General features: G+C 38.7%; 1 pseudogene; it reads right to left on the bottom strand.

Moving 5' to 3' along the window:
• Positions 1–15,932: 15,932 nt before the first annotated feature.
• Positions 15,933–17,239, bottom strand: LOC110130252 (DDB1- and CUL4-associated factor 13 pseudogene; annotated as a pseudogene).
• Between the last annotated feature and the right edge of the window lie 6,355 nt (positions 17,240–23,594).

The raw sequence follows: 23,594 nt of genomic DNA, 5'->3' as shown, positions 1-23,594 counted from the left end.
CTCTCCTTCCTGGATACACGTGTCACACCTGAATACCAGTTGGAGTCCATATTTCTTAGCTTGCTTGTGACCTTGTGATCAAAATTGAATTCTTACCAATGGAATGAGCTGGAGTGATAGGTACACTTACTGAAGAGGAAATCGTGCCCCTGGCCTTTCTCGTTCTCTGTCTCATGAGATGAAACATGGATATGACTATGACCCAGCTGCAACGGTGCGTAAAGGTCAATAGCCCAGCAGATGTAAAATATTAATAACAGAAAAGGAAGGGACCCAATCTCTGAATGACCACATGAAACAAAGACACCATTTTCTTCAGGGTTGTTACCTGAATCATTTCTGTTTTCTTTAAGACACTGCAGTTTCGGAGCTTTTTGTTCCAGAGGCTTAGTATTTAACTAATATGGCATTGCCTGTCTCATCAGGAGTCCTGCCTCCCTTTCATTCTCATTAGTGGCTACACTTCCAAATGCTCCCTACTCTCCAATTACAAATTATAAATCTTCCAATTACATGATAGATCACACCTAAAACATTTCCCAGTCCTTTTTACAGAGAATATTGCTACCTGTCTTCCCATCACCCATCCCTCCCTTTCTGGCAACAATATTTTGACATTTTCTTGAGGAACTTGGGACTTCCCTGGTGGCTCAGCTGGTAAAGAATCTGCCTGCAATGCAGGAAATGTGGGTTTGATCCCCTGGAGAAAGGAAAGGCTACCCACTCCAGTATTCTGGCCTGGAGAATTCCATGGACTGTATAGTCCATGGGGTCACAAATAGTCGGACACGACTGAGTGACTTTCACTTTCACTTGAGGAACTTCACTCTCTATGTGATTAGATGGGATTGGTCTACTTCCAGTTTGAAAGATAGTTCCAGATTGGCTGAAGGGATATGTATTAATGCATTGCAGGTGGATCCTTTACCAACTGAGCTATCAGGGAGCCATACATATATGTGTGTATATATATATATTTATACTTTTCATCAATTAAATAATAAATTCAGATATGCATATATAACCCAATCAGTTCTAATGAACAAATATGAATTCTAAAACTTTTGCTACATTTCTCCTGGAAAATGGTAGGTACAGATAAGAGATCTGGAACTGTTGTTGTCATTTTGATTCCATGAGCAGAAAATGAAAGAATATAGAGCTGAGAGGATCACAGGAAAATGGGGTCAGAATCAGGATAACATTGAGTCCAACATCAAATTATTTCTGAAAACAGATCTACCCATCTTTCAATTCAAGCCAAGTTGGCTTACAAGTTGTGTAGTTTGTGACCATCAATGAAAAGAGTTCTAACATACATTTGAAATGATTTTCCTTTGGACAAGACTGTTCTGAACACTCTTCTCTGTCTGCTAAAGCCCTATCTATCCTTCAAGGCTTAAGCTAGCTCTTATTTTCTCAGTCAAACTTTGCCTGACTCTCCACTAGCCCTACCTCCCTCAGCCAGAGATATTTGTTTTTCTTAATGCTCTTGAAATGCTTCACATCAATTTTGCCACATGTTGCAATTATTCATTTAAAAGAATATCTGCTCCAGAAGGCCTAACAACTGTGAACAATTTAAGATAGAAGATCATATCTCTTTTTGCTATAAATTCGAATGTAGCAGAATGTTTGAACTATCAGCACTCAATACATTTGTTATTCTTTCTTAATATGTGAAGGAGACAGCAGAGTTTATTTCAGTTAGTAGTAGAAAAAAAAAAACAATTACTTAAAATTAGATCTTTTTGCAGTTGGAATTTTTGAGTCAGTTAACCACCCATCGCGTGAGGGGCTGAATCAAACTCTGAAGGCCCTGCTTACTGTTGTAAATTCACGGCAGGGGTTTCCTTTCAATTCTGAGATTTTCTGAATGATTTCTCATTTCAGTCTGCTTAATTCAGTCTGTATGATGATTGGAGTAAAGTCAAAGTGATCACAAAATTAAACCCAAAAGGCTAGAGGAAAGTTTGGTTAAAGTCAACACATGCTGACTTCCCTGGCTGCCCAGTGGTTAACACTTTGCCTTCCAATGCAGGGGATGCAGGTTTGATCCCTGGCTGGGGGCTATGATCCTGCATGCATGGAAGCCAAAAGAAACCAAAATGGAAAACAGAAAAAATATTGTAACACATGCAATAAAGACTTTTGAAAAAAGTCAACACATGTTTAAAATGTCACATATTACTCAGACCTACCACAAAAACAATGCTTTTTTGCACTCATATGTTCTCTCTCTCTTTTTTTTTTTACCAGTATCTACTTTTTTTGGTATGAACCTTGAAATTTTTATAGCTTTCCAAATAATTAATAGCTCTCATCTAGGACAATTTAAGAATACTGCATCTTGAAGACAAGGGTCTGGGCACAGTGACTTCTGTGATTTTATTCCTTCTGTCCTGGGTTCCATGATTGAATCATCAAAATGTGTGGGGTGTTTCAAGATTTGGTGTGCTCAACCTCAGGTAGGCTGGGACTCTGGCAATCTTAAGGCCAGGGAGCAGGTGTAAATGTGTTCACTGTGAAATAGGTCAGAGCCTGGTCCTGGAAAGAATAACTGGGTGTGTCAAGGTAAAGTGGTTAGACATGTTTAGTTGCTCCCAGATGGTCCAATTGCCTGGTCCAGCCTCGCAGAGCAATACTAAGATGGAGCATACATTCTCGTGCTGAGTCACTCTGACATTTCTGCCAGGATGCAGCCCAGCTTCAACAAGAAGGCAGGATGCTGACATAGGAAAGGTGAAAGAATTTGATCTCATCCAGGCACGCTGGGGTTCATAGTAGTGTGCTTAGAAACCTACAGAGAGACTGACTAGGCCACAGTGGGGTCCTCATAGAGAAGCCCAGGTATGAGGGTTGGACCAACCCAGGAACTGAAAGTGATGAAACTTGAAGACAGGTGGGCCCTAAGCCTCACCTTTGTGAAACTGACTTACCTAGTTGGTACTGAAGGAGTCTCAGAGCTAGGGAGACCAATTATATTGGGTCAAGTCAGTATAACTTAGCTCAGACTCTTGTGGACTCTGGGGTGAAGTCTATTAGATATGCTTAAAAATCTTCCAGGACTGACTTAAAAATTAAGGCAGGCATGGTTCTTCATGAGGAGTATGACAGTCAAAAACAGATTTAAGGAGCTAAGACCAAGGCAGAAAAAAGTAAAATCAGAGGCCTGTGGAGAAAAGCATTTGATCCTGATGGAGAAATGTAGAGCTCTCCTAAATATCCATTAATAGACATGTAAACAGTCAGCTGAGTACCCCTCTTGCGTACCATGATCACTATTCACTGTGATACTGGCAATTGTTTTAAATTTAACATTAAGTCTCCATCCCAGAGGGCTTCCTAGGTGGCTCAGCGGTAAAGAATCTGCCTGCAATTCGGAAGCTGCTGGAGACATGGGTTCTATCCTTGGGTCAGGAAGATTCCCTGGAGGAGGGCATGGCAATCCACTCCAGTATTCTTGCCTGGAAAGTCCCATGGACAGAGGAGCCTGATGGGATATAGTCCTTAGGATCACAAAGAGTCAGACACCGCTGAAGCAATTTAGTATGGATGCACTCCATCCCAGTACTAAGTTTCCATATGCCCTGTCCCAAGTGTTCACATAGTGACTTAAAATAAATACACAGACTTCCTACTTTTGCTTTCCATTTAGAGTTGGGCTAGCAGTACATTTTCTCTGACCTCTCTATAGAATAAAAGATCCATTTACATTTTGATAAAACAATTCAAATACATCTAGGATCTTTTCCTCTCACAAAAATCTCTCACATAAACCCTTATACTTCTTTCTCTCTGATTGGACAGTCATTTCTGCATCACAACGTAAACAAAGGCAGAGGTGTGTTCACCAATTATTCTAGCGTAGAACCTGGTACCTAGCACACAGCACTTGTTTAAAAAATATTTGTTGAATGAACTTCAGTGTTAGCAGTTGAGAGGTGAGTGAGTTTCTTTTCCATTGCATTCTCTTGTATTTTCTTCTCTCTTTGATCTCATGTTTGTTAAAGCCTCTACAAGTATATGAGATTTTAAGACTTATTCTGACTTAAAAATTACTCGGAAAAAATTACTTAGGAATCCTTAATTAAAAAGAAAAATGAAACATCTACTACAGGCAAAATATTAAGCCAGGCACTGTAAGAACCGCAAGCATGAAAAGTCTAAGAACCTATTTTTAATTGTTTGTTACCTAAAGAGGGTTACTGGACCCATTTCAACCTATGTATGTGGAGGCTTCCCCACACCCACAAGCAATTGTTGGAAGCCAGAAAGATTTCTAACAATCCAACTCAGTTCTGACCCTATCTACCTAGAGCTAGAACCAGATTCCACAGGCAAAAACTCAGTCCCACAAGACCACTCTATTCCCCATTCCAGATGCCAGTCAGAAGCTCTGGATGCTACCTGTGCTTTTGACCCACAGATTACAAATGAGAGGGTCCCACAGCCCCCTCCCCAGGCTTAATTAACTTGCTAGAATGACTCATAGAACTTGGGAAAACTCACTTACTCACTAGATTATCTATTTATTATAAAAGGATATTGCAAAATACAACCAGATGAAGATGGGGCAAGTTCCCCCCAAAAGGAACATCTGTCTTCTTGGAACGTAGGGCTTGGCATGGAGGCCCTCAGAAGCCCTCTGCTTCCCCAATGTGGAAACTATCCAAAAAAGGACAAAAAGCTGTGCTTTGGGTTTTTGAAGGAAGCTTCATTATGGTCGTAATAAACTAAATCATTGGCCACTGGCAACTGATTCAACCTTCAGCCCCTTTCCCCTTCCTGGAAATCAGGGGGTGGGACTGAAAGCTCCAACTTGGTTGATTCTTCTGGCAAACAGCTCCCACCCAGTCGTCATCTTTTCTGAAGAGTTTTCAGGAACTGAGGACATGAAACCACATATTTTGCTCTTCTCACTTAGGAAATTCCAAGGGTTTGAGGAGCTGTGAGCCAGAAACTGTGGGTGAGGACCAAATGTATATGAGAAATGTATCTGGTCATCTGAATGACCAAATACATGTTTCCCATAAACCACCTTTATTGTAAATAAAGGAGATACAATATTCATAAGTCACTGTAATAGGTAATGTTATGAGATATGTGATTGGGGAAGAAGTATATAATCCATATTGTGATCTAAGGATGGTTATAGTCACTTGTACATATGTGAAAATTCCTGAAACTATGTACTTAAGACTGTAAATTTTATTTCATATTGATGTGTAATTGATAGCCCTCATTTTGAAAAAGGAGGTATGAATTTTAAAGTATTCAGAGAGAGTTTATGACAATGAGAAAGACTTCACTCATGAATACTTCATCTAATTAGGCAGCTAGCTGCCTAGATTTGCTTGGTATCAATGTGTCACAAACACACATAAAAACAAAACAAAACGCCAAAGTATGTTTTTGCCATGCATGAAAGTCCCTGCTATGTTTGCTTGAAGTGTCCAGTTTTCATTTTTAAAGATGATCTTCCATAATTTTAAGTGAATACCAAGGAAATGTCCCCTTTGACTGGCCTGATGCTCACCAGTTGTTATGTAGGTAAGCAACATCACTAGTATCTTTAATATATTTCTGAAGGTGGAGTGCTTCCTAGAACTTACTGGTCTTAGCAAAAAAGAGCCAGTAGCTAATACCTTGCAAGCCCTGAGCATAGCCCCCACTGGGGACTGATGGCCAGCTGTCAGGCCTGAGTGACTGACTGACCATTGGCTGGGTCCCTGCAGGTGGCGGTGACATTGATGGAGGATGATGGATGACTCTGACAGGGTCCCACCCCACCCACTTACCCATATGCATGACAGAAGGGCTCCCAGCCTAGATGCCCTGGCTAATAATGCCTCCAAGTAGGCATTCAGATGTGTAAAGACAATGCATTCAGATCCAGCCGTGATTCAGCTACAAGTATGGAGGCCTTTAATGAGTTGCTAATGTGAAAATAATTTTCTTTTCTGACTTTAGAATTGTAGGGATAAAGACAGAGGGAAGCCATACAACTGGTAATGACTATGCTGAAGAAAAGCAAGGAACTTTCAGGAAATGTAAAAAAGATGGACCCAGCCCAGGCAGAGGTTGACAGGAGCTCACTGATACTTTCCTCTTTTATTTTTCTTCTAGTTTGTCTCTTGTCACCCCAACCCATCCAGCTTTGTGCAAGCGTATGTATTCATTACCTCTTCTTCTTCCCCCCATCTCGAATGAATCCTCTCTACCTCTCTGATGCATTTTTTCTCCTTCCCTCCCTCCAACCTCAGTCCTTCTCTTCCTTCTCCACTACCCTTGGCTTGACCTTCCATTTTTTCCTCCCTTAATCTCTCTCACCATCTCCCTCTCTCAGATGAGATTGTTTCTTTCTTGATTTCTGTTTCATATTTCATCATCATTTTGGCAAAGATTTCAGGTCAAATGTGTCTCTAGAAATACAACTCAGGAAATGTGTAGACTAAAAAGAGAAGAAAAAACCAAGAAAGAATTTTTCAAACTTAAACCTACCTTGGGAGCTGAGCAAGGAAAGTGAATTATCCAGGATTGTGTTTTCTGTTATCTACCTAGGAACTTGATGTGATAAAGAATGTGATATGAATAAGGAGGAACTCAGGATTCTAGTTTTATATGCCCCCCAAAAAAATTCTAGAGTGGGCCCACAGAAGTCACTCTTCAGATGAACAAAAGGTACATGAAAAAATGTTCAACATCATTAAATATCTGTTGTGCCGTTCAGTCGCTAAGTCATGTCCGACTACTTGTGACTGCATGGACTACAGCACACCAGGCCTTTCTCTCTTCCACGCTCCGGGAGTTTGCTCAAATGCATTTCCATTGAGTCAGTGATCCCATCTAACCATCTGTTGCCTGCTCCTCCTTTTGCCTTCAATCATTCAGCAACCTGTTTTTTTCCCCAACAAGCTGACTCTTTGTATCAGATGGCCAAAGTATTGGAGCTTCTATCCCAGACGTGGAAGCAACATAAATGTCCATCAACAGGTGAATGGATAAAAAAGATGTAGTACATATATACAATGGAATATTATTCAACCAAAAAAAAAAAAAGTGAAACAATGCCATTTGGATTCTACATGGGTGGACCTAGCAATAATCATATTAAGTAGGATGGAGAGAGAAAGGTAAATGTCACTTGATATTGCTTAGATGTGGAATCTAAAAAAAATGACACAAAGGAACTTACATACCAAACAGAAATAGACTTGCAAACATAGGAAACAAACATAGTTATCAAAGGAGAAAGAGGCGAGGGATAAATTAGGCGTTTGGGATTAACATATATACATTACTATATATAAAATAGATAATCAGTAAAGACACTGTATAACATAGGGAACTATACCCCTGCTGAGTCTGAAAATTCAACTGATAAAAACTGATTAACAGGAGAGAAGCATCCACATTTATTCAGTCTAAGCTTTACATGACATAGGAGCCTTCACAAGGAAATGAAGAACCTAAGAGACAGTTAAACCCGAGTGTTTTCACGCTAGGTTTGATGAAAGGTAGAGAGCTGTGGAGAAATACATTAGGCTGAGGAGTACAGGGTAAGCATAGAAAGTTTTTTCTGCAGTTAGGGGAAACTAACAAGACCTGCTTGTTTGGACTCTTCTCAGGGCTGGACCATGTTTGTAGTAAAGATGTTCCTTCCCTCCAGGGAAGGCATCTCTCACATGAGGGTCTTATGACCTGCTTCAGGGGTGAGGTTAGGGGGACTGCAGAAGGTCAGAAAGACCATTCTGCCTCTGCTATTTCTCAAACCCTCAGCTTAAAATATTCAACATGTCAAAGCACCATTTCTTGTGGTAACGTGTCCTGAATCCCATCAGTTCTAAATGAGCTAGATTTATGATCCCTGGGAATATCCATGGCACATTGTCAGGAAGGCCAATAGAAATGAGAATTTGGTTCATCCCTGAGTCCCTTTTCTCATTGTTAAAATGTGTTAAAAACATATAATCTTCTTAAAGTCAAAGTACACATAAAATAGAGAAAAATAAAATATTTAATTAAGAAAGTTCTTCCTGAACTTTCAAAGCTGAATATAATTGAATTAAGAAAGAAATTTAATTCTGGGACATATTCTTGTAGATAATAAATTGAATTGTGTGTGTGTAATAGACATTTCCCAAGTTGTTTCCTCCAGATTCCGTATCTGTCTCTATCTCTCTTACACACACACACACACACACACAGAAAATGTTTTCCCTATTCATCAACACAGCAGAAAGAAAGCATGGTGCTGAGAAAGGAGAAGATGATCACACTCAGCCTCCTGGTTTGATTAATAAGCAACAGAATCGTGTTCCTGTTTGCAGGGAGCTTTCCTATCATGGCTGTAGTCTCTGGAGAGCTCAAGCCTACAAAGCGATAACATCTGGTGCCCATTATTTCCCCAGATCTGTTGTGATTAGTCCATATGATAAGCCTGGCCAATTGCTATGGGCAAGGGATTGCTACATTCCCCCCATCAGGGGACTGGAGCTGTCACTTCTGGTTTGTGGCCCCTGCTAATTTGCCACCACAATTTCCAATATCTGCTAGAATTCCACAAGGACATCTCAATGCCTCACAGGGGTAATAGGCTGTGTGGCTGTAGACAGAAGGCGAGCACTGATCATGAAAAGGAGAGGTTTATCAATTAACTCAAGCACCACTGTGTAGACAGTGGCTGGCTGTCCACCCCCACTTCCGTCGTGCCAGGCTGACAAAGCGGTCCAGAACTTTAGATCTGCTAATGATAGAAACAGGGAAGTCTCCAAAAGTTATAAGAAAATAAAGATCAGAGTATAAAAATAAGTTTATCTTATATTCCCATTTGCTCTCTGATAAGGTGAGTTTTCTGGCTTTCCAAATGCTTTCTGATCTCCTTCCTTCACCCTCCCTCACAAGCAATGATACGAAAGAATAATGGTTGGAGGCCATCCAGGTGGCAGAATGGCTTGTCATTTCCAATGACAGAAGAAGATTCAAGGTCCTAAAAACTCAGTTATGCTATTTGAAAGAACTCATTAGTATCAGAGCTGAATACTGAATTACAAGTCCCTTTAAAACCTTTTACATGAGTTTTGCAAATTTATTAGGAGCAACTATGGACTGACTGCAAAAAGTAAAAAAAAAAAAAAAAAAAAATTCAGTGGAATAATTGGACTTTTTACAGAGTCCTAATAATTTAATTAATATTTTTTTCTCTGAAATGAATGCTAATTTTGTCATTAAATAAATTCTGAAGATGAAATTTAGAAAATGTCACCAAACAGAAGGGCTTTCGTTATAGTTCAGTCGGTAAAGAATCTGCCTGCAGTGCAGGAGACCCGGGTTTGATCCCTGGGTTGGAAGATCCCCTGGAGAAGGAAATTCGACCCACTCCAGTATCCTTTCCTGGAAAATCTCATGAACAGAGGAGCCTGGTGGGCTGCAGTCCATGGGGTCGCAAAGAGTTGGGCACGACTGAGCGACTAACACCAAACAGAGATGAAGGGACAGATTGTTAGCTCTTTATCTTTTTCTGTGATCTTGGTAGTCACTTAAACATCATTTGGCTCAAAAATATTTTTAGATGTATAAGCTTGTTTTGGTACCTGTATAGGTCTGATCAGCTAAAAATGTGAAATTTGAAGTGAAACAGTAAAATAAAAGCTTGATTTCACTTAGTCAGTAGAACCTATAGTTCCTAACTAATCACATTCCAAGTGCTGTGACTTACCTTATTAGAGAACAAAATGGGAAAATAAAAAAAAACTTATTTTTATATTCTGACCCTTTATTTTCTTGGAACTTTTGGAGACTTGTCACAAATTGCTTAAGTTCATGTGTCGCTTAAAGTTGCATAAAGAAAGTAAGACTGTCAGCCATGTGACAAAAAGACAGTGAGACTGTTGCCTGAATTTCTGCTCTGCCATCTAGGCATTTTGCCATCAACAAACATGGACTTCAAATCTAGAGTGGAAGGTTAGCTTGAAAACTAATATCAAATATGTTAGGAGGAACCAATTGCCAAATGCTTAATAATATAAAGATCATATTTTATATCCAGAATCAGTCCAGTAAGTGTAAAAATAAATAAAATGGTGTTGGAAAGAAAGAGGAAAAATTTTGACCTGACTTATCAAGTAATTATGCCTATTTTTTCTTATCATGAGCAGCAGTGCCCAGAAAGAAATGTTGATTTAGGCAAAAACGCAAACGGTCCTTTGATCTTACCTTGCCTGAGTCAGATGGCCTTTTTCCTTTCTCTATCTTTATTAATTCAATCCTCGTCTTACTCATGCTGACCAGAACACTTTTAACTCTGGATTGCGGCAGGCCAGGCCATCACTCATTTCCTTGGTCCCTCTACTAGTTAATTCTCTCCCTATTCCTCTCTTAACCTCTGACCTTTATCCAGGGCTCAGAGATCACATACAATGACCAGGTGCATCTCTTAAGGGTAAGCAACTTTGGTGGCAAAGCTGTCATTCTCTGAATTGCGAAATCTAATCATTTAGGTCCCAACTGGATTTGGAGAGGCCTGAATGTTATCGATTAGTTGTATGCAAACTACACTTGCTCAGTAATTAACTCTTTTCCACTTTGAATGCTGGTGATTTAACCAAGAGGTGCCGCGTAGGCAGGTCACTGAAGGGAATGGAATGAAAAATCTATCATTAATAAAGTTGCCTCCTGACAGATCCATGAAGACAGGTCCTGGTTGATTCGGGTCGAAGCTGAAGTCCAATATGTACAAAATGCTGGGCCAATAATTTGGATAAATCTAGGCTCCTAAGTCTTTCTTCAATCATGAAACTCTTTCCATTGTTTTTTTAAAATTACATACTAATGTATCACTTCCATCAAAGAAGAGCTATCTGAAAAAAAAATTTTGCTATTGTCATGAGTAAATCAAAGTGCAAAACTGATCTACAGAACTATATAAATGATATAAAAATATTGTAATCAAATGTGACATTTTATTTCCTTTGCACTTCTTTAAAGTTGAAAACTATTGTCGATATTTCAATTTTTCTATGGAGGAATAGTTACATTTATGTCTTTTTATAACAATGTCAATCCTTCTTACAAGAGTGATGATTCCTGCACAAGGTTAAAATTTCTAGAAATGAGAATATTTTTCAATCTTTCACATACATAAAACAGATTCTGGTTATAGTCAAGCTGCCAAAAGTAGAATACAATGATAGTTTCTTAGGCATAGATTGATTCTTTTACAGGCTATTATTATTATTTTTGCAGAATATCTTCACTTTAATAAATACACTTTATTACTCATTTTTCTTCTTTTAAAAAGAAACAATCAACTTAATAACTTAAGCATGACAATTTTTTTAAAAACCCAGAAGTTGTTTTCATAGTGACTTCAAATTACATTAACTATGTTTCCAGCAAATGTGTTTTGCTGAATCCCCAGTTGCTTCTTATGATTCATTGCTCAAAAAACTCAAAAGAATCCAGTAAAGGATGCAATAAAAAATGGTCATATAAATACACTCAATGAAGGATGGACATGGAAGCAACCTAGATGTCCATTGACAGATGGATGCATAAAGAAGTTGTGGCACATTTATACAATGGAAAATTACTCAGCCATAAAAAGGAACCAATATGAGTCAGTTGTAGTGAGGTGGATGAACCTAGAGCCTCTTATACAGAATGAAGTAAGTTAGAGAAAAACAAACACTGTATATTAACACATATATATGGAATCTAGAAAAATGATACCCATGTACCTAGTAGAGAATGGACTTGTGAACACAGTGGGAAAACATGAGGGTGGGATGAACTGAGAAAGCGGCATTGACACATATACACTGTGCTCAGTCATGTCCAACTCTCTGTGACCCCATGGATGGTAGCCTGCCAGGCTCCTCTGTCCATGGAATTTTCCAGGCAAGAATACTGAAGTGGATTGCTATTTCCTATTATAATATATAGACTATCATGTGTAAAATAGACAGTTAGCGGGAAGTTGCTGAATAACACAAGGGAGCCCAGCCTGGAGCTCTGATTTAATGACCCAGAGAGGTGGGATTGGGGAGGGACAGAAAGGATGTATATATATAATTATGACTGATTCACATTGTTGTATGGCAGAAACCAACAAAAAGCTGTAAAGCAACTTTCCACCAATTAAAAAAAATAAAAAAAAGGTTGTTAATCATTGTCAGTGTTCCATATTTTAACTCATGTGGTGGTGACATGGGTGCTCACTATATTCACCCTTCTGCACTCATATTTCACAGTGTACTAACATAAAATAAAAACATATTAAATTTGTAAAACTTGGGAAAAAAGAATTTAATTCCAAGGGATAAAAGAAAGAAAAGGCAAACTTCACAACAAAAAGTGAAAACCAAATTTGATTCACGTTAGCATCAGTAGAGTTTTGAAAGTGTGAGTGATGTCACTTTGGTGTGATGAAAACACAGTAATCCTGCTGGTTTAAAACAACCTGCTTTAATAAACAAATTATCTGCCATAATTTTAAAGAATCAGGTGTATATGAAAATGTTTAAGTACGTCTCCAACTTTGCTAAAATTATGCTTTGCCCACTGAAAGGGTAATTATTCTTGTTTTTTCCATTTAATGCATCGTGATGTCAAGCAAAGTCTCCTGGGGTGGAGACATCGCCTTCCAGTCCAAGTGCAGCCCTGGTTGTTCCACTTGACTAGGCTTGCAGAGCAGCCCAAGGAGGTCAGACCCTCTCCATTGACACTAATGGACCATTTTATGCAAAACTGTTCGTTTTCCGGAAGGGGCCATGTCTGACTGGTGGAGTGATTCACAAAAATCACTTCATTCAATGCCTGCTCCTCATGCATGGCCGTACTCCCTTTAGTGGGCTGGACACTGAGCCACGCATGGGTACGCAAGGCAGGGAAGCTCTTCCTCGCTCTGAGTTCAACGCCTGGTTCCAGGTCTTGCTCCCAGACAACGACATCCTGGGACTGGCACACAGGCTAAGAACCCTGGTGACTGTTCACCCCTGGCATGCCAGCCCCACACAGAGCCTCTGAGAACCAGCCCCCTCTGTCTCCACACCAACCCTGGTTGTATTCTTTCCCTCAATTCTCCTTGGAGCAGCAAATGACTGTTCACAACGATCTCCTTCTGGATGGACTCCTGAGAGCTGATACCCGCGAACCTGGGAAACCAGTATGCTTCTCCAAAAAGAACGCTTGCTCCCAGAAATTCTCCCACAACCTCCAGCAACATGGCAAGTCCAAAGATGTAAAAATATCAGAGGAAGAAGTTTCTTAATTTGGAAAGGAGACGGGAACCAGGTTTGTTGAGATTTGAAAGACAGAGTGAGAAGTTGAGGTGCTGGTTTGAGCCTGGTAAACATCTGGGAAATTCTGGGACAGTTTATCTAAACCTGTTGGAGTTTCCAAAGATGAAGTTATCTTCAGCTGTGGGTCACTCTGATCCCCTGAAGTTGTCTGGCTTACCTGAATTTAGTGCTTCCACAGGCAAAAGGTCACAGCTTGTCATTTGTCTGAATGAAACTTCTCTAAATAGGAAGTTTCTCTCCCATTATTTTTCAACCTCTGCATTGCGTAGGGCAATGGCAAGATTTCACTGAACATTCAGAGTGCAAACCCTTTGACTTTTGAAAATACTAAAAATGAGTTCTTTGTCTTTAAGAATGCCACGGCAAGCGATGTGTGCAAGGTCCGTTTTGCGTGATTTGCACATCCCAGGACTGCTCTGAGCTCAGCTGCACCAGGCTAATTTCCATAAGCATCATGTGGTGTTACAGAAACCACATTTTGCCAAGCTGTCAACTATACAGCCTTCTCTTTGCTAAACAGACTCCCATTAAAACTGTCTGCACAATTTGTCAGTTAAATGAGGTACAAGAGGGACGCTCTATTTGCCCCTAATTAGCTGCGCAGACTACCTTTGTCTGTTTGATTAAGCATTCACATTATCAATTTTGTTTAATCTGATTCATTTCACACACCTCCCCTGGGACAAAGCCCATACGGTTAACTAATCTCTGATATCATCTCTCATATCAGGCAGCTCTCATCTCCCCCGGAATACGTTCTACCCACAGGCTCCACGATCGTCAAGCTCCACGGAGGGGAGTTGGTCGGATGAGGGGCAGAAATTTCGCTCAGCAACTGGAGCTGAACTCCGACATGCCTAACTTAAAGCCTCAAGCAGATTCTTCCTCGGTGCCATCTGTCCGCATTATTCATCCATTCATTTAGTCGTATTCACTAATTCATTCATTCCGGCAGTAAACATATTGTCTGCCTACTATGCACCAGGGTCTGTGCTGCGAGCTGGGAGGGATACAAAGATGTATAAGCTAAGGTTCCTGCTTTCAAATTGCTTATTTTCTCAACCCCCAAGATTACTGTACAAACCATCAACTAGAGTAGAAAGCACACTTGCTCCCTGAGGCCAGTTCTTCTAATATCTGTCACACATGGCCTATTCAACTCAGCTACCAAACAACTCTCCAAAGAAAGATTTCGGATCAAGGCATAAAAGCAAGTGGTTATGGTTTCCTGAAATAATCTTGCCTCCCTCTCCTGTTGGGAAACATAGCTGGCAATGGAGATGGAGGAGTTTTAGAAACTAGAAAAAACAGTCACTTGATCTTCAGTAGTTCTGAAATGTCATTGTAGCTGATAACTTCATAAAAGTTATTGCTTAGTGAAAGCAAACCACTAAGTTATTTAACCTGACATCTTCCATAAGTTGGTAGAACAAGTGCTAACCACTAGTAGAAAAGCTGAAATTTTTGAGAGAAAGGTGATTGGCTTAATTTAGTGGGAAGTATAAAACTATTCTGAAGAATATATATACTTATATATATAATACATCTTATTTATATGCATAATATATATGTATGACTGAATCACTTTGCTATACACCTGAAACTTACACAATTGTAAATCAACTATATTTTAATAAAAATTAAAAAAGATTCTTAAGATGAGAGCAGTTGAAAACTATTCAAGAATTCACGGCTCATGAAACACTTGTATTCCTGAAAATCTATATCAAAACCTTATGCTGACCAAGGTGGCAATCTCAGAATCATATTCCCCCTTGAAGGTTTTTGGGTCCCAGCAGGTGATAAGTCTTTGAAAATGAATAATTGAGTCTCAGAAAACAGAAGTGGAAGGCTTTGGAGTTTTTCAGTGTGATTCTCTACCTGTCCAAGAGTCTCCTGGACGACATTCCTAGATGAAGGAATTGTTGGATTCTGTGTAAGTGCGTCCAGAAATGGGTTCCACATCCTGCAAGTCTGCCCTCTTCTCTTCAGTCAGTTCTGGCTAGCAGAAACGTAGTGGTTATGTTTGCTGAGATCTTCCCCGTGAAACATCCCCTCACTGATTTCAGGCAGCTGGTCCGAGCAGGCAGGCCTAACACCTAAATAATTTTGAGGACAGTTTTGTTTCCTACCCAGGACCTTCCTTCTCTCAGCACAGTCCCTTCAATGTTTTCAGTGGTTCTGCATTTGGTAGTTTCTAGTCCTTCTGCCTTCTCCAGTCACTCTCTTCCAAATATTCTTTGGTTAGTTATCCTTCCTCTCAAAGTCTGATCCCCAGAGCTGAGAACTGTTTCCAGGAGTATATAACATATGCATATGTCTGGGAGCGAGACTCTCCCAGACTCTGGACCACATCTGGTCCAGTTCTACCAATGTGATCTAAGATCACGTTGACTTGTTCAACAGCATCATTGCTCTGTGGATTCATATTGGCTGAAAATCCTTGGGGTCTTTTACATGAGGCTTTTACTCAGCTCTCATCACTCTGGATTTGCCATGCTATTCAATTGTATGTTAATCCCTGTTATTTATTATCTTGGTAACATCAATTAAGTTTATTTCATTTTTTTTTTAACTAGAGCCATTAGTTTTATTTGTAGAGTTTACAAATCAAAACATAGCAAATAATTACACATCAATATCGGTTGGAATACCAAATATTATTTCACAACTGCCACTGTGTGTTTTTTTCTCTGACACAAGCTGCATAGATCCAGGCTTTCTATGTTTGATACTATTTAGTTCCTTTCATTGACAAGCTTCTTTCATGATGTGCTGTTCCTAAATCTGACTGTAAATAGGTTTTGGTAGATGTCAGTGATAAGGGACATGCTTCATGTGAGGATGATGTTGAAATTTCTCCTTTAATTTCTGGTTATAATCTGTGGCTGTATTTTCTCAAGGTGTAAGCACACCCAACTTTTCAGAAGCATTAGTTTTTCATAGATGAATGTTTATTTCATTATATCCATATATGATGTCCAGTACTTGCTGTCAAAAGTGCATTTTACATGGATAACATGGTTTTTTGTTTTGTTTTGGGCCCCACCTAGCTGTATATGGGATCTTAATTCCCTGACCAGGGATCAAACCCACACCTCCTGCACTGGAAGTGCAGCTTCTTAACCAGGGAGGTCCCACAGATAACATGTTGCATTCTCTGTGTGAGATAGACTTTTGTCCACAGGTACGGTTCATATGGATTTATCAAAACTAGCAGACACAAATGATTTCCCAGCGGTAGAGTAATCCACATCATGCCCCACAGATACATGAACCACATGTACAATTACAGGCCTGTTGAGAGCATACATATTAAAAGTATATAAGTCGTCATCTTCATTTGCTCCAGTAAGAATGAAAGCTTCCATAGGGCTTCAGCAGATTGTATTGGTTCTCATATCCAAGATGATCTTTTTCAGAGAAATAGCTTACCTCATGTCAAACAGTATATTCCTGTGAGAAGCACAGCTTCCCAAGAGAAATGTTTCCATTAGGTTAAAGTTAACACTGTTTATACCATCAAATCCCCAAGTCATTGAACATATAGGGTTGACTCTGTTTATCCTAAACGTCTACTTGCTATCCACATGTGGCAAAAACAACTTCTTTCCAGTGATGATCAATTCCTGTATATCCTGTCTTTCCTAATACTGTGTGCAACAATTCCTCCTCTTCTTCATAGTTTGGTCCACCCATTTTCCATTGCTTCAGAGTTTTTTAACTACCAACAGTAAAAAGAAAAAAAAAGTTCCACAAAACAAGTGCCTATTCCTTATACAAAATCTTCATGTGCTTGTACCATATGAACACATTTCATTTAGTCAGGTTCCAAATTCTAACCTCTCCATCACACGCCGCAGAGAGTACAGAGGCAGGCTCTTTGGATGCTTTGCCAAGCCACTGACTCCATCTCAGTGACCAGCCAGGGAAACATCAGTTCATTTCAGCTTGTGGGTTTCCGTCTAGCTCTGCCCTCTTGACTTCTGTGGTCTCCCAGCTTAATAAGGATGGCATCATTATTTCATCCCAATTATTGATTAAAATGATTTTTAAAAGGACACAAATCACACAAATCAAGTGAGTAACAGAGAGTTACCCAAGTTTCTAGAATGATGATAACAACTACTACTACCATATATTGGACAATTATTCATGCCAGACACTACACTAAGTACTTTATGTATCTCATCTCCCATGCAGCATTCAGAAAACTCTATAGTATCATTGGCACCAGATTATAGATGAGAAAATTGACTAGAAGTCTAAGAAGCTAACTTGCCCTAAAGAATGCAGTTAATAATTATGTGGAGGAAGGGCTTAGACTAAGGACTGACTCATGCCTGAGCCCAGTTTATTAAGCACTCTCCTGTAATCACGTCTGTAAGGAAAACGTATCAAACCATAGACAAAGTCAATGACAGAATTGAGCAGGGTACCTTTTATAACCCTTTGCATTAATGCACGTTTGTTAGTTTACCACACATCCCTCTCAAGTGTAAGGGTTGAATTCCTTATACTCTTCTATTCAAGTCACACTATTATTGCTGTAGGGCTCCATTCACATTTTACTTGCTTATTCTTTTAACCCCATTTTCCACTTCCATTCACCTCTCCCCACAGGAAATTATGCTAAGGTGTTTGATCTATAACCTTGAATTTGTGTATATCCTTGTAAAATATGTAGTGTTATTGTTTTAACTGTTTTTTTTTTTTAACCTAAATACACTGGGCTGTAGACCTCATTCAGTTTCTTCTTTTTATTCCTGAGCACCTTTTGTTAGAAATCTACCTATGTTGCAGGGCATGCATCTAGATTGCCTCTAACAGCTGTGTGGTATTCTATGACCTGTATGGACCACATCTTATTTGTCTATTCCTCTAGAGGTAGACAGTAGGTTGCCGCCAACTTTCTGCTATCACAAACAAGGCCAAGAAACATCTTGGTATGTGAAATTTGTGATCCTGAGTAATAATATCTCTGGATTATGGATCAAGGGCAGAAGATCGAGGGCATAGATAATAAGTGTTCAGTAGTCCCATCAGCAGAACATAGGATTTCTGTTTTCCTGCATGACCTATTTGGTATTTAAAAATGTTCAGTTTTTGCTAATCTGATGTGTATGAAGACACTTCTTACTACTGTTTTAACAAGTGTTTATCTGATCATTTACGGATTTGAATATCTGTCTATACATTGTTGGGCTTCCCGGTAGCTTAGCGATAAAGAATCTGCCTGCAATGCAGGAGCCCCAGAAGATGCAAGTTTGATCCTCGGGTCAGGAATATCCCCTGGAGGAGGGCATGGCAACCCACTTCAGTGCTCTTGCATGGAGAATCCCATGGACAGAAGAGCCTGGCAGGCTACAGTCTATAGGGTTGCAAAGAGTTGGACATAAATGAAGCAACTTGGCACACATGCACACACTATATATTTGTAAGCAATTTGAATTTCTTTTTCTGTATTTGCCTTTTTATATCTTAGTCCATTTTTCTATTTGTTTTCTTATTTCCAAATAAGCGGCAAGAATTCTTTGAGTAAAAACATACTTGTTATATTTTCTTATTTATTTTATTGTTTACTTAATTCATACCTACTTCTATATAGTGAATAATAGCAAGATTCTTCAAAAAATTCTGACCATCTGTAGGCAATAACAAATCTTGAAACAATTTGTGTTAACCTTAAGAGTGTCCAACTCTAAATGAGAATTGACTCTGATTGCTTAGCAAATATCACCAAAATGCAAATGAATTTACCATAAGAACACCTATTCACAATAAAAGATTGAAGGAGAAAAACAATATGATCAACAATATGATAATTTCCATAGATGCAGAGAAAACCATTTGATAAAATTCATCATCTACATGTAATTTTAAAAAACAGCACATATTTTTCTAGATATGAAATATTTGAAGTATTTTTAAAAATTACCATTAGGAAAATGATGTCTAATATCATCACTTCCATTCAGCATTAAACTTAAGGACACAGATGGTGTAAGAAAAAAAATTAAAAAGGTATAAAGATTTGTAAGGAAAATTTAAGTTGTCTTAATTCACTGAATTCTATATGGATAAAATTATGCAATCCATAGACAAAATTATAAGAATTTGCAGGTTAGTTTAACATGAGGACTATAAGATCAATATAAAAAACCAATTGCATTTTTATAATCAGCAAAAAACAATTAGAAAATAAATTTTGTAAACAGTAGTAAAGCATGTTATGAAATAAATTATTCTTTTGTTATATGCACTGTGTGCTTAGAGGTTTGGGAAAAAAATCTCTGTCAAAATGTTAATCATGATTTTTTTGGTAGTTTGGTTTCTTTTAAAGAGATTTCTGTATGACTTACTTTTCTAATAGATTAACTTCATTTTCAGAGTTTAGAAATAGTGTATATAATCTGTATTTTAATCACACGTTACTTAAACTATTTAAACTTGAAGAATAAAACGTGAGCATGTACCTGGGGTGTAATGTTATTTTCTACTACTGCCAAAGCCTCTAGTTCATGGGGAAAAAAATTGCAAGAATTTTTTCTTCATGTCAGAAACTGGTTCAGTGATTTAATATTTAATTTTAAACAGCTTTTTGAACCTCTCAGAACATTAGAGAATCATCTAGTTATCTAATAATTGCTTGTTACAATATCAATATCTTAAATAAAAATTGGCTTTTCATTTCTTGATTGAAATGGCTAAAAGAAAAGATAGGTTTAGGTAAAGGATTTAAGCTAGCAAGTGCTTAGAAAGTATGTTTTGAGATCACTTAAATATGGTTGGGTGGCATCACCGTCTCAATGGACATGAGTTTGAACAAACTCTGGGAGGAGGTGAAGGACAGGGAAGCCTGGTGTGCTGCAGTCCATTGGGTCCAAAAGAGTCGGACACAACTGAGTGACTGAAAACAAAAGATGCCGGTGAAAGTGAAGAAAGAGGACCATGAAAGGGAGGCAGGGAAAGTGTTAGTCTCTCAGTCGTGTCAGACTTTGCAACCCCACGGACAGTAGCCCTCCAGGCTCCTCTGTCCTTGGGGATTCTCCAGGCAGGAATGCTGGAATGGGTTGCCCGGTACTTCTCCAGGGGATCTTCCCGACTCAGGGACTGAATCCTGTCTCCTGCATTGTAAGCAGATTATTTACTGTCTGAGCCACCAGTAAATGCTTAGAAAGTATGTTTTGAGATTACTTAAAGACACCAAGCAGAGTTTTATTCCTGTATTTGCTTTCTTATCAGTGTTTCTTTACCATCTATTTATGTGTTTACTTGTATGTTTTAATTTTTAATGTAAGTATTCTAAGATCTTTTATTTCCCAATAAACAAACTGACGGATTTACATTTAAGACTATTACTAACTCAGTACTCCGACCTCAAGAATCACTTGATTGTTCTTCCTGGTATTAAACTTCTGTGAATAAACATAACTTGAAATGCTTATCAGCAGCCAGGAACATCTGGCTTATATGTCTAATAAAAATAAACCCTTAAATTAAAAATTTTTTTTCATAGATGCCCTCAAAAATTTAACTTCATATAGGTCCTCTTTTCTCCCTATTATACAAATGGAATAATAACAGGTAGGAAATTAAAGTATTTCTAAATTAAACACAAAGATATCTTATTTATTACAAAAACTATGAGAAGTTAGCCGAATGTAAATGGATCGTTCCAAACTTCATAGCGATGGCTTAAAGTAATCAACCCCTCATTTACATGAATAAGTTTTTTAATAGCTCTATATGCTGAGCTCTGAGAATCATTCTGACTCATTAGTTTCTTTCATCCAATGCTATTAAGTATCAATACTTATGCTCTTTGGCATTGCCATCAGTTTTATACCAATCTAATTAGTACCCCTATATGTAGTCATGTTAATTAAAAAGGGTTTCAAATCTCAAAGATGGAAGTTTTATTTTCCTTCATAGCATTTGGCTAAAGAGTTTCAAATAATTATGGATAAGTGCCAAGAATCTAAATTCATTCTGCTAAGAGAAGCAAATATTGGGAGGCAACTAGTTTTCCTCCCACTTTGTGAGGAAAGTAATCTTGGGGAGGAGGTTTTATCATTCTCTGTGTTTGAGACATACAAAATGAGGAAAACTGTGGGTATTTTTTTGTTTTTTTTTTTGGTTGTTTGTGAACAATGGATTAACCAAACCATGTAGTCTCAACTTTAAAATAGAGATATGTTCTTTAATCTAAATACTCTATGGTACATATCTTTAGATGAACTCAACTAAATGACTTCTGGATCTCCTGATTTGTTTTTCATTGTGCATTTGCTGTTTTGTTAACTCATTCATTGATGGATTATGGATTGATCCATTCAATAAAATTTGATGAATAAATATGTAATGATTATTTACCAAAGATATGATATTTTGAAATAATCAAGAAAAAGTTCTTTTGAGTCAGACAGCTTTGGCTTACTTTCTGTATTTTCCATAACTTTGGTCAACCTAATACCTCTACCACTTAACAGCATTGTGCCTTGATTTTCTCACCTGTAAAATGGGGATAATAATCAGGAAAGTAATAGTACTATTATCAACAAGTTAATATATATCAAGTGCTTAGTCTACCATAGCCTATCATTGTCAGCTTGTCATGTTGTAAGTAATTAATATATATTAACTGTTATCAGTTAAGTTCAGTTAAATCACTCAGTCGTGTCCAACTCTTTGCGACCCCATGAACAACACGCCAGGCCTCCCTGTCCATCACCATCTCCTGGGGTCCACCCACCCAAATGTCCATCGAGTTGGTGATGCCATCCAGTCATCTCATCCTCTGTCATCCCCTTCTCCTCCTGCCCTCAATCTTTCCCAGCATCAGGGCTTTTTCCAATGAGTCAGCTCTTCATATCAGGTGGCCAAAATACTGGAGTTTCAGCTTCAACATCAGTCCTAACAATGAACACCGAGGACTGATCTCCTTTAAGATGGACTGGTTGGATCTCCTTGCAGTTCAAGGGACTCTCAAGAGTCTTCTCCAACACCACAGTTCAAAAGCATCAATTCTTCGGTGCTCAGCTTTCTTCACAGTCCAACTCTCACATCCATACATGACCACTGGAAAAATCATAGCCTTGACTAGATGGACCTTTGTTGACGAAGTAATGTCTCTGCTTTTTAATATGCTATCTAGGTTGGTCATAACTTTCCTTCCAAGAAGTAAGCATCTTTTAATTTCGTGGCTGCAGTCACCATCTGCAGTGATTTTGGAGCCCAGAAAAAAAAAGTCAGCCACTGTTTCCACTGACTGTTTCCCCATCTATTTGCCATGAACTGATGGGACCGGATGCCATGATCTTAGTTTTCTGAATGTTAAGCTTTAAGCCAACTTTTTCACTCTCCTCTTTCACTTTCATCAAGAGGCTCTTTAGTTCTTTTCCACTTTCTGCCATAAGTGTGGTGTCATCTGCATATCTGAGGTTATTGATATTTCTCCCAGCAATCTTGATTCCAACTTGTGCTTCCTCCAGCCCAGCGTTTCTCATGATGTACTCTGCATATAAGTTAAATAAGCAGGGTGACAATAGACAGCCTTGACGTACTCCTTTTCCTATTGGGAACCAGTCTGTTGTTCCATGTCCAGTTCTGTTGCTTCCTGACCTGATACAGGTTTCTTAAGAGGCAGGTCTGGTATTCCCATCTCTTTAAGAATTTTCCACAATTCATTGTGATCCACACAATCAAAGGCTTTGGCCTAGTCAATAAAGCAGAAATAGATGTTTTTCTGGAACTCTCTTGCTTTTTCAATGAACCAGCAGATGTTGGCAATTTGATCTCTGGTTCCTCTGCCTTTTCTAAAACCAGTTTGAACATCTGGAAGTTCTCCATTCACGTATTGCTGAAGCCTGGCTTGGAGAATTTTAGCACTGTTTTACTAGCGTGTGAGATGAGTGCAATTGTGCAGTAGTTTACATTCTTTGGCATTGCCTTTCTTTGGGATTGGAATGAAAACTGACCTTTTCCAGTCCTATGGCCACTGCTCAGTTTTCCAAATTTGCTGGCATATTGAGTGTAGCACTTTAACAGCATCGTCTTTCAGAATTTGAAATAGCTCAACTGGAATTCCATCACATCCACTAGCTTTGTTTGTAGTGAGGCTTCCTAAGGCCCACTTGACTTCATATTCCAGGATGTTTGGCTCTAGGTGAGTGATCACACCATCATGATTATCTGGGTTGTAAAGATCTTTTTTTGTATAGTTCTTATGCGAATTCTTGCCACCTTTTCTTAATAGCTTCTGCTTCTGCTAGGTCCATACAATTTCTG

This window comes from Odocoileus virginianus, chromosome 34, assembly GCF_023699985.2.
Source record: "Odocoileus virginianus isolate 20LAN1187 ecotype Illinois chromosome 34, Ovbor_1.2, whole genome shotgun sequence".
Lineage (NCBI taxonomy): Eukaryota > Metazoa > Chordata > Mammalia > Artiodactyla > Cervidae > Odocoileus > Odocoileus virginianus.
The sequence above is the reverse complement of the archived record's forward strand: the minus strand, read 5'-3'. Positions and strand labels throughout refer to the sequence as shown.